The sequence below is a fragment of the Schistocerca americana genome, chromosome 2 (genome assembly GCF_021461395.2).
Source record: "Schistocerca americana isolate TAMUIC-IGC-003095 chromosome 2, iqSchAmer2.1, whole genome shotgun sequence".
NCBI lineage: Eukaryota > Metazoa > Arthropoda > Insecta > Orthoptera > Acrididae > Schistocerca > Schistocerca americana.
This window is the reverse complement of record NC_060120.1, coordinates 955,505,519-955,522,793: the sequence shown is the minus strand read 5'-3', so window position 1 is coordinate 955,522,793 and position 17,275 is coordinate 955,505,519.

Here is a 17,275-nt window from a genome sequence, read left to right as displayed (position 1 = left end):
ATATTTTCGCATTCAGAGGAGAAAGTTGGTGATTGGAATTTCGTGAGAGGACTGCGTCGCAACTAAAAACGCCTTTCTTTTAATGATGTCCAGCCCAAATCCTGTATCATTGCTGTGACACTCTCTCCCATATTTCGCGATAATACAAAACGTGCTGCCTTTCTTTGAACTTTTTCGATGTTCTCTGTCAGTCCCATCTGGTAAGGATCCCACATCGCGCAGCAGCATTCTAAAAGAGAACTGACAAGCGTAGTGTAGGCAGTCTCCTTAGTAGATCTGTTACATTTTCTATGTGTCCTGCCAATAAGACGCAGTCTTTGGTTAGCCTTCCCCACAACATTTTCTGTGTGTTCCTTCCTGTTTAAGTAGTTTGTAAGTGTAATGCCTAGGAATTTAGTTGAATCTACGGCTTTTAGATTAGACTACAAGATCACTTACAAAAAAAAAAGACTCCAAAATTGAGTCGTGCCTTACACTCGAAATTAATATGAAAATGTCGAGTGTCTGATTTAAAATTCCCGCAAGTCTTAAAAACGGCCATGAATTCGGTGTTACGGGCAACTTATCTCTATTTGACAACATTGGATTAAACTGGCAGCAGCTGTGCACCGATGCGACGAACATGAGTTGCGGGGATTCACCCGCTTGCTGACAGTCTTCCTCCCGCACCGCCGTCACAAACACATAACAGTGTCTAGAATATGATGAGTCATTGCAGTCTATGGTGCCAATGAACTTGAATTGAAAGCGATTTGTGTTATCGGTAACAGTACAATATTTTTGTTAGCAGCTAGTCTCGTAATGGAAAAATATAAAAGGTATCCGTATGATGACGGCTATAAATTGAAAGTAACAGCATATGCAGAAGAACATCGAAACAGAGTAGCTGAGCGACATTTCGGCCGTCCACCGACAGAGAAAACCATTCGCGGGTGGCGGACTAGTAAAGAAAATCTTTAAAAAAATACGGAAGGCTAAATGTGCAAATAGAGAACTGAAAGCAAAATGGCCAAAAGTAGAGGATGACGTATGGAAATGGGTTCAAGGACACCGTCCAAATGGCATTCGAATTAATACAAAAATGATTCAAATATATGCCCGTCAGATAGCGCTATAGTGGAACTTGACAGACCTTAAGGGTTTCAAAATGGTTCAAATGGCTCTGAGCACTATGGGACTCAACTGCTGAGGTCATTAGTCCCCTAGAACTTAGAACTAGTTAAACCTAACTAACCTAAGGACATCACAAACATCCATGCCCGAGGCAGGATTCGAACCTGCGACCGTAGCGGTCCCGCGGTTCCAGACTGCAGCGCCTTTAACCGCACGGTCACTTCGGCCGGCCTTAAGGGTTTAGACGGTAGGTGCCACGATCATGGACTTAGCATCCGAACCAAAATTAAAATATCTCAGAAAATGGAACAAGAGTATAACGAGAATAAATTAGCTTTCCATCGATTTATTATTCAACATCGAAAGAAAACCTGTGGAACTAAACCAAATAGCGAATATGGACGAAACTCCTCTGACATTTGATGTGCCAAGTAACAGAACTGTCGCCATGAAAGGTGCTAAAACTGTAACTATGGAAACAAGTGAACATGAAAAAATGCACTACACTGTTGTCCTTTCTTGATGAGATGACAGTCCTAAATTTAATCCAGTGATCATTTTCAAGCGCAAAACAATGCCAAAACCTTGTTAAATACCACAAGGTGTTGCTGTTCTGCCTCGGACATGGATGTGTGTGATGTCCTTAGGTTAGTTAGGTTTAAGTAGTTCTAAGTTCTAGGGGACTGATGACCTCAGAAGTTAAGTCCCATAGTGCTCAGAGCCATTTGAACCATTTTTGTTGTTGTTCACGTACATGACAATGGTTGGATGAACGAGGCTGGTATGAAATTATGGATTAACGGAGTGTGGCAGAGAAGCAAAGGTACTTTATTGAAAAAGAGTTCTCTTTATTGAAGGAGAGTTCTCTTCTTCTGCTAGGTCAGTTTAATAGTCATTTGAAAAATTTTGCGAATTAGAATTTGAGACGGAAATACAGAGCTTGCTGTTATACCAGGATGACTGACTTATCAATTGCAAAGTCTTGATGTCCAGCCGCGTGGTCTGGGGCGTCTTGTCGCGTTGTGCCCCCCCCCCCCCCCCCCCCACCTGCCCCCTGCCCCGTCGGGGGTCGAGGCCTTCCTCGGCCGTGAGTGTGTGTGTGTTGTCCTTAGCGTAATTTAGTTTAAGTTAGATTAAGTAGTGTGTAAGCTTAGGGACCTCTGACCTCAGCAGTTTGGTCCCGTAACATCTTACCACAAATTTCTAAATTTCTTGATGTTTCGATAAATAAACAATTTACAGCGTGTATTAGAGAGGAATGGAACAAATGGCTGATGGATGAAACCCAACATGAATACACGCTGAAGGGAGTTTTAAAAAGACCTACAATCAAACAAGTGTGTCAGAGGACAAAACCGTCTTGGTCTAGAGTGAGAGAAGATATTCGTAAATCTTTGAAGAAGCATAGTAACACTCTCGATGGCAGTGAAGATTATCTTACATATGATGGGGACAACGATGAAAACTTAGAGAAAGAAGAAGAAAAAAGTTCAGATGACGATTTTCAGGGAATTTGTAAACTATTAAATTTTGTTAGTCTGTTTTTGTGATCGAATAAAAAAATTTAATATTTTTAAAAAATGGATTCTAGAGTGAGAGAAGATATTCGTAAATCTCTGAAGAAGCATAGTAACACTCTCGATGGCAGTGAAGATTATCTTATATATGATGGGGACAACGATGAAAACTTAGAGAAAGAAGAAGAAAAAAGTTCAGATGACGATTTTCAGGGAATTTGTAAACTATTAAATTTTGTTAGTCTGTTTTTGTAATCGAATAAAAAAATTTAATATTTTTAAAAAATGGCTCTGAGCACTATGGGACTTAACATTTGAGGTCATCAGTCCCCTAGAACTTAGAACTACTGGAACCTAACTAACCTAAGGACATCACACACATCCATGCCTGAGGAAGGATTCGAACCTGCGACCGTGGCCGTCGCGCGGTTCCGGACTGAAGCGCCGAGAACCACTTGGCCACCGCGGGCGGCAAATATTTTTAAAGAAGTGCTTAAAAATTAAGATGCGACTTATAGTCCGTAGCGTCTTATAATCCGTAAAATGCGGTATGCCTTCTTGTCCAGACCAAACAAATGAAAATTCGAGAGAGCCATGTCTGGATTGTGGGAAGGATAACATGGTGTCTCCCAAACCATTTTTTTCCAATGCTTTTTGGGTTAGCGCGGCGGTGTGAAGGCGAGCATTGTCGTCTAGCAATATCATGCCTTTTCTTTGAAATCCAAATCTTTGTCTCTCACTGTTGGCTTTACTTTGTTCAGCAGCATTGTTATCAGTAGTCTGAACCATTTATTGTACGCTATTCTTCCAAGAAGACACAAAAGACGATACCTTGGGCGTCCCTACAGGCGGTCGCCATGACTTTTCCCGCTGATGCTTACGTTCTCAATTTCTTTCGGACAGGTGAGGTGGTGTGCTTCCATTTAGTACTTTGTCTTTTGGACTCTGGCTCAAAATGGTGTATACAAGTTTCATCACACGTTAAAATCTTGTTTAGAAAAGTGTTTTTTAAAGTCGATACACACTTGTGTCTTGTTTTCTTGTGCTGTTGCGTTAATTTTTTTCAGGACCCACCTTGCACTTGTTTTGCTTTGCTTGAGCGTGGCTCTGATAACTTTATGAATTGTGATAATACTGACTGCAACTGTTTTTGCTGTGTGCTCAACTGTAACACGTCAGTCTTCCCAAATAATATCATCAATGCGGATTTCAAGCGGAGGAGTTGACACCTCAAATGGCCGGCCAGAAGTTTACTCGTCAATCACTGAGGTTCGACAGTTTTTGAACTGTTATACCCACTTATAAAAATTTCTGCGGTTCATACAACTTTCATCATACTGTAAAATAATTCGAGAGAAAGTTTCATGCGAATTTTCACCTTCAGAAAGCAAAAACCGGACCACAGAAGGTTGATCAACTACTATGTAAGTTTCAAGTGGACGAGCCATCATAAAATGCAATATGGGGTTATTAACGAAGTAATTGTTATCCGTCAGCTGTTTCGAGCTCATCCCGGTGATATACATCTACACTACTGGCCATTAAAATTGCTACACCACGAAGATGACGTGCTACAGACGCAAAATTTAACCGACAGGAAGAAGATGCTGTGATATGCAAATGATTAGCTTTGCAGGTTGGCGCCGGTGGCGACACCTACAACGTGCTGACATGACGAAAGTTTCCAACCGATATCTCATACACAAACAGCAGTTGACCGGCGTTGCCTGGTAAAACGTTGTTGTGATGCCTTGTGTAAGGAGGAGAAACGCGTACCATCACGTTTCCGACTATGATAAAGGTCGGATTGTAGCCTATCGCGATTGCGGTTTATCGTATCGCGACATTGCTGCTCGAGTTGGTCGAGATCGAATGACTGTTAGCAGAATATGGAATCGGTGGCTTCAGGAGGGTGATACGGAACGCCGTACTGGATCCCAACGTCCTCGTATCACTAGCAGTCGAGATGACAGGCATCTTATCCGCATGGCTGTGACGGACCATGCAGCCACGTCTCGATCCCTGAGTCAACTGATAGGGACGTTTGCAAGACAACAACCATCTACACGAAGAGTTCGACGATGTTTGCAGCAGCATGGACTATCAGCTGGGAGACCACGGCTGCAGTTACCCTTGACGCTGCATCACAGACGGGAGCGCCTGTGATGGTGTACTCAAAGAAGAACCTGGTTGCACGAATGACAAAACGCCATTTCTTCGGATGAATCCAGGTTCTGTTTACAGCATCATGATGGTCGCATCCATGTTTGGCGACATCGCGGTAAACGCACATTGGAAGCGTGTATTCGTCATAGCCATACTGGCGTATCACCCGGCGTGATGGTATGGGATGCCATTGGTTACACGTCTCGGTCACCTCTTGTTCGCATTGACGGCACTTTGAACAGTGGACGTTACATTTCAGATGTGTTATGGCCCGTGGCTCTACCCTTCATTCGATCCCTGCGAAACCCTACATTTCAGCAGGATAATGCACGACCGCATGTGTGCAGGTCCTGTACGGGCCTTTCTGTATACAGAAAATGTTCGACTGCTGCCCTGGCCAGTACATTATCCAGATCTCTCACCAATTGAAAACGTCTGGTCAATGGTGGCCGAGCAACTGGCTCGTCACAAGACGCCAGTCACTACTCTTGATGAACTGTGGTATCGTGTTGAAACTGCATCGGCAGCTGTACCTGTACACGCCATCCAAGCTCTGTTTGATTCAATGCCCAGGCGCATCATGGCCGTTATTACGGCCAGAGGTGGTTGTTCTGGGTATTGATTTCTCAGGATCTATGCACCCAAATTGTGTAAAAATGTAATCACATGTCAGTTCTAGTATAATATATTTGTCCAATGAATACGCATTTATCATTTACATTTCTTCTTGGTGTAGCAATTTTAATGGCCAGTAGTGTACATCTAGATAGATACTCTGCAAGACACCGGAGAGTACACTGTACCACTAGTAATCCCTTTCTTTCCTGTTCCACTCTCAAATAGAGCGAGGGATAAAGGACTGTTTATATGCCTCCATATGACCCATAATTTCTCGTATATTATCTTCATGGTTCTTACGCGCAATGTATGTTGGCGGCAGTAGAATCGTGTGGCAGTCAGCTTCAAATGCCTGTTCTCTAAAATTTCTGAGTAGTGTTTTTCATACAGGGATTCCCATTTGAGTTCCCGAAGCATCTCCATAACACTCACAAATTGTTGGAACCTACCAGTAACAAATATTCCAGTCTGCCTCTGAATTGCTTCAGATGTCGTCCTTCAGTCCGACCTGGTAGGGATCCGAAACACTCGAGCAACACTCAAGAATAGGTCGCCCCAGCGTTCTACATGCAGTCTCCTTTAGAGGTGAACCACTATTTCCTAAAATTCTCCCAATAAACCGATGTCGACCATAGTTCTCACATGCTCGATCCATTTCATAATCGCTTTGCAACGCTGCGCCCAGACATTTAAACGACTTGACTGTGTCAAGCAGGACACTACTGATACTGTATCCAGACATTACAGGTTTTGCCTTCCTACTCATCCGCATTAACTTACATTTTTCCAATTTTAGGGCTAGCTGCCATTCATCACATCAACCGGAAATTTTGTCTAAGTCGTCTTGTATCTTACTACAGTCACTCAGCTTCGCACCTTGCCGTACACCACAGCTTTATCAGCAAACAACCGCAGATTGCTGCCCACCCTGTACGCCAAACCATTTATGTATATAGAGATCAACAGAGGTCCTATCATACTTCTCTGGGGCACCCCTGACGATTCCCTTGTCACTGATGAACACTCACTGTCGAGGACAGTATACTGCATTCTATGAGGTGAGACAATAAAGTAATGAGACTGATTTTCTTTGCAAGATGTGGCAACCCTGCAGGATTGCGTAGGCACAATATCTTTGACCTTGGTCTGTAAGCTGCTTCTAGTCCAAGCGGCACATCGATGCAACTGCACAGTCGTGGGTTGTACTGTAATGAGTTAACACGTGATTGTGTCTGGAAATGGAACCGTATAATATTGCACAATGGTATGCCATTTCTTTTTGCGTTAAATTGGGTGACAACGCGGCGACAACTCACAGTAAGCTTAGAAGGCTTTTGGAGAGGAGGTTATGTCAAGAGCTCAAGTTTTTCGTTGGCAGAAAATGTTTAGTGAAGGCAGAACGAATGTTGAAGATGAAGACTGCAGTGGACGACCATCAACCTCACGGACAGATGTCAACTTGGCCAGGGTGCGTGAACTCGTACGATCTGATCAAAGATTATCCGTGAAAATGATTGCAGCAGAACTGAACATCAGTCGAGAAACGGTTCGTCTAATAATAACTGAACATCTTGGCATGAGAAAGATTTTTGCAAAAATAGTCCCCAAAAATCTAACACCGCAACAGAGAGAAACACGGAAAAAATGTGGCAGCCGATCTGTTAGAAGAAACTGAAATCAATCCAGACTTGTTGAGCTGTGTTATGACTGATGATGCAAGTTCTTTTTTTTTTCAGTACGATCCAGAGACAAAACACCAAAATTCGCAATTGTGCTCAAAGGGATCACCCAGACCAAAAAAAGCTCGCATGTCAAAGTCAAAAGTGAAATGCATGCTTGTGGGCTTCTTTGATTCCAAGGGAATTGTTTATAAAGAGTGGGTACATCCTGGACAAATAGTTAACTAGTATTACTACAAAGAAATTTTAGAAAGACTTCGTGTCTGTGCCAACGTTGCTGATAATTGGATTCTGCATCACGATAATGTGCCATCCCATACTGCTCTGTCAGTACAACAGTATTTAACCTCAAAACAAATTTCAAAACTACCACAGCCACCTTATTCACCAGATATCGCTCCGTGCGACTTTTTTCTATTTCGAAGAGTCAAAACGGCGGTCAAGGGACACCATTTTCAAACAACACAAGATGTCCAAAAAGCTTGGAGGATATTACAGAAGATGAGTTCCAGAAATGTTACCATCAATGGCAAAAGCGCTGGAAAAAGTGTGTGCAGTCAGAAGGGAACTACTTTGAAGGAGACAACACTAAACTTGATCAAAACGGTAACCAACATGTTTTTCACGTCAGTCTCATTACTTTATTGTCGCACCTCGTATTACTTAAGAAGTCTTCGAGCCACACACATATCTTTGAACTTATTCCACATGCTCGTACCTTCGTTAACGGCCTGTAATGGGGCACCGCGTCAAATGATTTCCGGGAATCTAGAAATATGTCAGCCTAAACTCAAGAAAGTACAAAACTCCTCCTATGAACTGTTTCATTTATACACCAATTTGTCTCTTTAATTTGATGCCTCTCGTAGAAACAAAAGGAGTCCAGCAAACATTTGCCCGTTTGCGAGATAACTGAGAACTTTTATTTGCGAGACGCCACTGACGTAAGCATGAAGTACTGTCCTTATTAGTGCAAACTGTTTTGAAATTTTAACTTTTCAATTAAGCGCCTATCTAATTGGGCTCAAATTTCGCCCCTTGCAGCACAGAAACTGCCGATGGCTGAAATTTGAATGTACACCATGTTACGCAAGCGTGTACATTACTGGTCATAAAGGAAAAGAACACTTTTAACTGTAAGTATAATTCAGGACTTACCTATTAGTACGAAGCATGAGCGCTCTAAAGATCCACAAGAAAATATCCTCCTTGTCATTCGAAGGATTTCAGACGTAGAAAAGACAATTGGTGCTGTCGATGGCAAAACAAAAGCAAGAAATACCTGATTACCACAGTATCCACTGTAGTGTACCTACCCGTCGTCAGACGGGTAAGCCTCCGCACGGCTGCAAAGTACCGACAGAATCCCACTTACAGCATTTAATTTTTGTTGTCGCTGCTTTAATTTGTTTAATCTACAGAAACCACGAAATCAAAAGAATGGACAGTGCACAGTTCTGAATACGGATTTTTCCGCCTTCAAAAGAGCTCAGCATATGGTTTCCTTACGACTTAACACCTCGTCCGAAGGCCTTCCACTTCAGTCGCTACAGGTAACCTGCGAAGAAATAAGTCTACGAGGTGAATAATAAATCTCCAATTTTCTGACACCTACGCAGGATAGGTGACGTAACAAAGATAATCTCTAGTTCTCGACTAGAGGTTGGGCGAGTTTACTCGTATGGTCTCCGCCCATAAGTTTTCAATTTGGCTGAGAACTGGTAAAAAATGAGACCAGTCAAGAAGAAAAATCTCACTCTGTTGTGCAAACCTCTTCTGCACTGCAGCTGACATATGTATTGGAGACAGATCCTGCTGGTTACAAATTAACTACTCGGGATATAGATCACCCACTGATGGGATCGTAATATTATCGATAATATACTGAAGCTTATTTTGTGGCACTATTACAGGATAATCCACACATATTTAAAATGGATGGACGTATATAGGTAGGTTCCACATCGTCTCCTAAACCACTGAATCGATTTCCACCAAAATTGGTACACATATCACTTACTGTCCGGAAGTCATCGCTATGGGTGTAAGAACCATCTACCTATCAGAGGGGTGGGGCTACAGGTGTGAAAAATCGTTGTAGACGACGACCCCCGAATAGCCCTATGTCATCATCGAGTAGTTGAGAATGACAGCACCTAGCGAAATGCAACAACTTTGTACGTAATTTCATGCCTTTACGAAACACTTTCTCGCTGACAACCCCACAAAAGGATGAAAAGAAAAATAAGCTTCTCTCTCACTACTTTTCGCTGTTCATGCAATAAAACTGCAGCATAAAGCATAACATTTTACTTTATCACTTCTTTACGACTAACTGTACTCGCGACACATTTTTCAGACAGTATTCACATATATCACTGCATGTACAAGCAAAAATATATCATTGTACGACACATAGTTCAGGAGATAAGAGATCAAAAAACGATACGGACGAAAAACGGCGGCTTCTCGTATGACGTATTAGTTTAATATTTCTTTACTACTAACTTTATTCGCAACACATTTCGTAGACAGTATCAACATATGCTGTTGAACGTACCTACTCTGAAGAGCCAAAAAACTGGCACATCTGCATGCAGAAGTGCCGTAAAACGACGTAGCATGGACTCGACTAATGTCTGAAGTCGTGCTGGAGAGAACTGGCACCATAAATCCTGCAGTGCTGGCCATAAATCCGTAAGAGACCGAGATGGTGGAGATTCCTTTCTAACTGAACGCTGCAAGGAATCACAGATATGCTCAATAATGGTGATGTCTGGGGAGTTTGGTGGCCAGTGGAAGTGTTTAAACTCAGGAGTGTTCCCGGAGCCACTCTGTAGCACTTCTGGGCGTCTGGGGTGTCACATTGTCCTGCTGGAATTGCCCATGTCCGTCGGAGTGCACAATGGACATGAATGGATGCAGGTGATCAGGCAGGATGCTTACGTACGTGTCACCTAACAGAGTCGTCTGTAGACTTATCAGGTGTCCCATGTCTCTCTAACTGAACATGCCCCACACTATTACAGAGCCTCCACCAGCTTGAACAGTCCTCTGCTGACTTGCAGGGTCCATGATCTCATGAGGTTGTCTCCATACCCGTATACGTCCATCCACTCGATAGAATTAGACGAGACGCGTAATACCAGGCAACATGTTTCCAATCATCAACAGTCCAATGTCGGTGTTGACGGGCCCAGGCGAGGCATAAAGCTGTGTGTCGTGCAGTCATCAGGGGTACACGTGTGGGCTCCGAATACCCCTGTCGATGGTGTTTCGTTGGATTGTTCGCACTCTGGCACTTGTTGATGGCCTAGCATTGAAATTTGCAGCAATTTGCAAAAGGGTTTCACTTCTGACTCGTTGAACGATTCTCTTCATTCCCCTTTGGTCCCGTTCTTGCAGGATCTTTTTCCGGCCGCAGCGATGTCGGAGATTTCATGTTTTACCCGATTCCTGATATCCACGGTACGCTCCTGAAATGGTCGTACGGGAAAATCCCCACTTCATCGCTACCTCGGGGATGCTGTGTCCCATCTCTCGTGCGCCGACTATAACACACGTTCAAACTGACTTACATCTTGATAACATTCCACTTTAGCAGCAGTAACCCATCTAACAACGTCGCCAGACACTTGTCGTATAGGCGTTGCCGACCGCAGCACCTTACTCTGCCTGTTTACATTTCTGTATTTGAATACGCATGCCTATACCTGTTTCTTTGGCGATTCAGTGTAGAAGCCGCCCGGTGTGGCCGTGCGGTTCTAGGCGCGTCAGTCTGGAACCGCGTGACCGCTACGGTCGCAGGTTCGAATCCTGCCTCGGGCATGGATGTGTGTGATGTCTTTAGGTTAGTTAGGTTTAAGTAGTTCTAAGTTCTAGGGGACTGATAACCTCAGAAGTTAAGTCCCATAGTGCTCAGAACCATTTGAACCAACCATCAGTGTAGAAAAATATATCATTGTGCGATACGTAGTTCAGCAGATATGACGTCAAACACTGAGACTCGTGAGAAACTGCGCATCACACATGACGTTTGAACTGTAGAACCTACTTCTTAATTCTTTCGTTTGTCATTTTTTTGCATTATTGTCTAGAGTGTTGAACGTCTGTGACTTTTTAAGAAATAAGGTAATTAGCGACTATACTTAATTTTACATTTTATGGGGAAAATTTCAAGAAGAAATATAAAATTTACCTAGAACTTCGAACGGGACAGTTCTGACCCCTTTGCTGCAGCCGCTGTAACAGTCGCATTTTTCGTGCAGCTTCATGCTTATTGTTAGATTGTGTTCGGTCAACAATCGCAAAACTCCCTTTCATCTCACTGCCTTACGACGTTGCAGTTTTCCATCGGGGGGAGAAGAGGGAGAGCAGAGTGAAACACGTCTGACTGTGTATGCAAGTACTGTGCAGCTAGTGCTTTATTTCATAAAATACGATTTTACGAGTGCATTCTATGTAAATAGTGCTTGCAACTTACAAATTTATTGTGGCCAAACGTCTACAAACAGAAGAGCACATTACAAATGCGCTAAATGAGACTTTGGATCATGAAACTGAGGGCGATCCGCTGGGGTCTTCAACTGGAGAAGAATTTCCATCACCAGTAGTTCCAAACTTTTCATCAGAAGATAATGTTACTCCTCAGGATGTTCCACTTAATACTGATGAGGAAGGTATGCATGTTTATGGATTTGTTTTCATAATAATTATTGTGTATGTGTGTGCTGCAAAGACCTAAATTTCAATTGGAACACTTATGATTATACACTGTCGCTTTCTTGCGTTTTTACAAGTCTTACATTACATTTAGTAGTAGTAGTAGTAGTAGTAGTAGCTTTATTCATCCGTAGATCTCTTTTTACAAGGATATAGGACATGTCAAAGTATTTACAGGTTTAGATCAATCTGAAATAAGCTAATTCGTATACACATATATTTACAGACTTCTAGTTAGAGGCAATCATTAGTTTTACTCCTGGTATACAATACTTTTTTTTACAAATATCTTATTAAGTAATGTAATGCCACACTGTTCACTCATATCTCACTATCAGTCACTGCACACACTATACACACATTGTTTCATAACACTAAACTCACTACACTCACAAACACAGACACACACACACACACATACACACACACACACACACACTGGTGATCTCTGGGCCATTTTCTGTACGGCAACTTCCCATATGCTATAATGAAAAACTGAGTCACCATCCCTCCATAATGAGTGAGATGTTGAACTCAGAAAGAGGAAGAGGTGTTAGTTTTGTGCCATGCATGGCTTGGGGTTAAGTATTTCTAGAAAGGAAAAAAGAAGGAAAGAAACATAAAGTGAAGGTGTTATGTGGAATGCTGGATGTTTTATAATCATTGCTATTATTATTTATTTGTATAACATTTTTATCAAACCTCAAGTGTTTTATCTAAGTAATCTTTCAGTGTATAAAATGTATTGCATAACAGGTACTTTTTGGCTGCCCTTTTAAGTAAATATATTTTTGCAGTTTCTTTAATCTCTTTCGGTAATTTATTGTATAGTTTTATTCCTTGGTAGGAAATGCTGTTTTGAGTTTTATGTTTATTTTTTTCTTGGTAAATGTAAGTTGAGTCTATCTCTTGTTGTACAGTCATGGACAGAGCTGTTTGTGCAGCAATTACCAACGTTTTTTTGATGTGTACAACTGACTGGTAAATGTATTCACATGGAGCAGTTAAAATCCCCAGTGTTTTGAATAGATCTTTACAATGAGCTCGACTAGTATTTTTGGTTATTATTTTTATGGCTGTTTTCTGGTGTTTGAAAATTGTGTTCATATTTTGTGCGTTTGTTTCCCAAACATGAATGCCATAGCTAAGAACTGAATGTACATATGGATAATATGTAACTAAAAGACACTGCATGTTGCACACTGATGACAGGATTCTAAGGTCATAACATGCTGATGACAGTCCACAATAAACTGAATAACAGTACGTGTTGTAATACTAGTTACTACTATTACAGGAACAGCTGCCGAAAAGGCGAGGTGAACTCGTGGCCATGAGTGTCGTGGACAACGAAATGTCCAAGGTTGTGAAGTATTTTAGTTTCCTTCAGGTAGAGATATTGTAGCACCAGATGGAACGACCTGGATAGTGGGGGCTATAGATGACTGCTCAGCTGGCAGATATGGACGACAGAATGTTGTCAAAGACAGTGCAGGACCGTCTCCACGTGCAAAACGAAACGTGAATGGGACCTGCTACAGAACTTGGCATCTTATGATAAAGGACAAAATTTTGAAACACGTTGTAAAATGTATTGAGACTGAAGGACGTCGAGTATCAGGTTCGGATGAATGGACTATGAACTTTACAGAACTGGAAGCTTTTTTAGGTATATTGTATGTCCGTGGTGCTATAAGAGCGAAGAGCTTAGATGTAGAAACATGTGGTCAATGAAGTGGCGAACAATTTTGTAATGTGTTTATCTGACATGTTCCACACCCAGGAGGATTCCCTCTTTTATGGGTCTATGGAATGAATAATTAATCTAATCTAATCTAATCTAAAAAAAACCAACAATTGCTGACGTCAGATTCAGAGAGACAATGCGTCATCTCAGATTTGACATTAGATTCCCAAGACCAGAACGGCTGAAAGAAGACAAGTTTGCATTGGTAGCAGGAATCTCTCATGAATTCATTGCGAACGCACAATGTACGCTATGTGGTCAAAAATATCCGGACACCTGGTAGAAAATGACTTAGAAGTTCGAAGACGCTCTCCATCGGCAATGCTAGAATTCAGTATGGTGTTGGCCCTCCCTTAGCCTTGATGACAGCTCCCACTGAAGAAGGCATACGTTCAATCAGGTGCTGGAAGGTTTCTTGGGGAATGGCAGCCCATTCTTCACGCAGTGCTGCGCCGAAGAGAGGTATCGATGTCGGTCGGTGAGGCCTGGCACGAAGTCGGCATTCCAAAACATCCCAAAGGTTTTCTACAGGTTTCAGGTCAGGACTCTGTACAGGCCACTCAATTATAGGGATGTTATTGTCGTATATGCACTCCACCACAGGCCGTGTATTACGAGCAGGTGCTCGATCGTGTTGAATGATGCAATTGCCATCCCCGAATTGCTCTTCAACAGTGGGTGCTTAAACATCAACGTAAGCCTGTGCTGTGATAGTGCCACGCAAAACAACAAGGGGTGCAAGCCCCCTCCATGAAAAACACTACCACACCAAATACCACTGCCTCCGAATTTTACTGTTAGCATTACACACGCTGGCAGATGACGTTCACCAGGCATTCGCCATACCCACTCCCTGACATCGGATTGCCACATTGCGTACCAAGATTCATCACTCCACACAACGTTTTACAAACGAGGCGTCGTTTGGCATTTACCGGCGTGATGTGTGGTTTATGAGCAGCCGCTCGACCATGAAATCGAAATTTTCTCACCTCCCGCCTAGCTGTCATAGTACTATCAGTGGATCCTGATGCAGATTGGAATTTCTGTGTGATGATCGGGATAGATGTCTATTGCACATTACGATCCTCTTCAACTGTCGGCGTCCTCTGTCAATCAACAGACGAGGTCGGCCTGTGCGCTTTTGTGTTGTACGTGTCCACTGACGTTTCCCCTTCACTATTACATTGGAAACTGTGGACCTAGGGATGTTCAGGAGTGTGGAAATCTCGTGTAAAGACATATGACAGAAGTGACACCCAATCACCTGAACACGTTCGAAGGCCGTGAGTTCCGCATAGGGCGCCATTCTGCTCTCTCACGATGTCTAATGTCTACTGAGGTCGCTGATATGGATTACCTGGCAGCAGGTGGCAGGACAATGCACCTAATATGAAAAACGTATGTTTTGGGGGGTGTCCGGATACTTTTGATCACATAGTATAGCCACATATCGGGTCCATATATAACAATCGACGAAGTTCTTTTTCCTTCAATGTGGCGTTGCAGATTCACACAGTTCGTGACCTCAAAACCGGACAAATATGGGCAAAAGTACTGGATGGTAGTAGATAAAAATTCCAGGAAAGGATAACGCCAGGCTAGTGGTGAGCGTCTTGGCGATTGTATTGTGAAAACATTTATGCAACCTTGCCTCAATAAGCGAAGAAATGTCACATGTGACAATTTTTCACCTCCTCGGCTCTCTCTGGACCTTGAAAGCAAATGCCACAACTTTAGTGGGCACCATAAATCGATCTCACAGGGAAAATCCAGTCTGTATCAAGAAGGCAAAAGAAGTGTTATACTGCCCATTATTGTTGAAGACTAATGATTCCATACTGACAGTTTACCAGGGAAAAAGCAATAAGAATATCCTGATTCTCAGCACTATGCTGGTTTGAAAAAGAAGCCAGATATAGTTACACTTTACAACGGCTCTGAATATGGAGTGGACGTGGTCGACCAAATGGCTCGCAAATACTCTGTCTAAGCCCCCTCGAGACATTGGCCTGTTCACGCAATTTTACAATTCGCTGGATTTGGCTGGGATAAATGCCTGGGTATTGTACAACGCTCTAAACGAGAAAGAGGTGGAACGCAGAGACTTCATACTGCAGTTGGGGGAGAAGGTTGCAGAGAAATACGCAGCAGCCAAGCTCCATCACACCCGAAGACGTTCCGGAGAGCCAAGAAAAACGAACACGTTGCTTTTTAAAGTCTAACTGTGAAGGAAACAGATGCCGTATGTGCAAGGATATTGTCTGCAACAAATGTACATCACAAGATTATTATTTGTGATCATTATGTGAGGGTAGCCAGTAAAGGCACCCAGCAAACGTGTGTACGTCTTTTCTAAAAAATAAATGATAATTAGTGAAAAGATACTTCATTTTTGTTGCTGTCGTAATACAATTTCCAGCACTTCAAATAATAGATTCGTTAGTAGTAACAATAACCCATTGATACAGGGTAATAAAAGGGAAAGATACGCGTGTCATTAGTGACCCAGCCGCGGTTCAGATATCTCCAAGTACCAGCAGTTCTGATGTTAATTTATTGCTTCGTTACTACTAACTCTATTCACAACAAATGTCACAGACAGTAGTCACATATACCGCTGTATGTACTTGTGTGATCCTACAGAACATAATTTAGGAGATATGACGACATAAAAACTAATTCGCTAGAGACATGGCTCAAATGGCTCTGAGCACTATGAGACTTAACAGCTGTGGTCATCAGTCCCCTAGAACTTAGAACTACTTAAACCTAACTAACCTAAGGACAGCACACAACACCCAGCCATCACGAGGCAGAGAAAATCCCTGACCCCGCCGGGAATCGAACCCGGGAACCCGGGCGTGGGAAGCGAGAACGCTACCGCACGACCACGAGATGCAGGCACTAGAGACATGTGTGAAATATATATACAGATACATGTGGAATGTGATAATTATATGTGAAATATATTTGTCATCTGCATACGTGGGGAAAGTCATGGGCGAAAAGCTCATCCTAAATTCCTGGAATAACATGAAGAGAGAAAAGTAAGATTAGGTGATGGACAGACAGGGAACAGGGAGGAGAAGAAGGACAGAGTGCGAAGAGGGGAAGTGGAAAGAAAGAGGAGAGGGGACGAGAAGGACACAGAAGTGAAAGAGGAGGAGTTGGACAAAGACAGGGGGGGGGGGGGGGGGGAGAGGAAGATATACTCAGGGAGAGGGGGGAAGAGGTAATGAACTGAGATAAGGGAGGAATAAATTATAAGAAAAAGGGAAGAGAAAGGAAAGAGCAGGAGATGAACAGGCGGAAGGGGGAGGAGATAGAGATAGGGGAAAGAGGAGATGGACTGAGATTGAGTGAACGGTGAGATGGACAGACGGAGGGGGAAGGAAGAAATGGACTAATAGAAGAAAGGAATAAATAGAAACCCAGGCAATATATGGTATTAGTATTCAAGCAGCCTCTTACCGTTAACCAATCAAGCACAGACGCGTCTTCATTAATATAATCCAAGTTTCTTTCCGTTGACTATTAGATAAAACGACTATGCATGCGACAAATATCTCTTACTTGATATGCGTCGTATATTTGTGTGTTTTGAATGCTTTTGTCACGTTAGCCACCTGATGCAGTGTCAAGACGGAGTTCCGGATGAGATTACCTGAACTGTAGTACGAAACGATTTGCGTGGCGGTTAACGCTTATTG